A 1,369-nucleotide genomic window follows, 5' to 3' on the forward strand; every position below is an offset into this window, starting at 1 on the left:
TTCCTAACTTAGATTCAAAAAAAAAATTATTTATTTATGGATTAATTTAATTTTTAGCTTTTTATAGTTGTAAAAGTAAAAGTTGGAATTAGCCTATAGAAGAGATTTGACTGATTCTTTTTTTATATCATCATCTTTACAATTTTCCTCGATGTATATTTTTCCTTCAGACTATTTGGTTCGAGTGTCTTCCCTTATCCTATTGTTTGTGCGTATCCTTCTGCTCCGCTTAGCATTTTCAACTCCTTAATATATGCCAATGGCTTTTTTTAGCCATCCATCCCAAGTTATGACGCATGGGAATATTCAAATTCTACATTTGTAAATAAGGTTGTGTTCATTTTCTAATAGATCGTATTTTCTTAGCTTCTCATTTATACCATTCTTATGATTATTAATACTAGTTATTCCTATTTCTATTGTCGTGATCAAGTTTTTAGATTCAAAATATAATTATCCATAAGTAGTGGCTAAGAACGGTTTATAAGTTTAGTCATATCCAAAGTTGCAGGGGTTAAAAAAAGTTATCCAATGTTTACCATTTAAAATAATAGAATAAACAGTTGATGATTTAAAGATAAATTTGGTTATTTATTTTTTCTCTTCTTTTTCTTCTTTCAAAGGTTTACCTGCTTTTATAATATCATCAACCATCATTGAATTAACCTAAGAAAAAAAGCATTGGCAATGACCTTCGTAATAGCACAAAAATTATCAATAACATCGCCTTCTTCAACTTCTCCCCTTTCAATTCTTATCATATTTTCTTCGATATTGACTCCACTGTTTCTAACCAATATTTTACCCATATTTAAGATGCTTTTTTTCATTACCTTAAACCTATGACTTCCTTTTCATCAACATCCTTGATTTTTTTTCCAAAAAGTTATTAATTCTGCTCAGAAAGAAATTTTCCACCTTTCAAAAAAAATTTATCACGGATAGCATTTCCAACACTTTTAATACACTTCTTATAGAACTTTCGATACGATCAACTTCGTAAGTCGTATTTCCTTTCACTAAAATTGTACAACTCCTTGAAAAGGAGCACCTTCAATAAACGTGTATTTGTCATCGTTAAAACTAACTAAATTTACTTTTTTGCAGTATCCAAGATTGCCGAAGTCAAGTTGGTCTTTTCTTGAGATTACGTTTCCTCCACACATTTTCACAAGTCTTTCCATATTTCTTCTTTTCGCTCGCCTCAATGCCAAAACTCCTGGATTTGCAAGCACTTCATGAGAAATAGGGTCGATAACCTTTTCATTAATAAGAACCAAGACTTTACCTGTTTTTCTTTAACTGCCTTTGCAAAATCTGCTGCGGCAGTTGCCCTATTAAAAATCCATTTTCTTTCGGAGACTACAAA

The sequence above is a fragment of the Rhyacophila brunnea genome, unplaced genomic scaffold (genome assembly GCF_057557595.1).
Source record: "Rhyacophila brunnea isolate RB1 unplaced genomic scaffold, BYU_Rbru_1.0 scaffold_164, whole genome shotgun sequence".
In the NCBI taxonomy this organism is placed as follows: domain Eukaryota; kingdom Metazoa; phylum Arthropoda; class Insecta; order Trichoptera; family Rhyacophilidae; genus Rhyacophila; species Rhyacophila brunnea.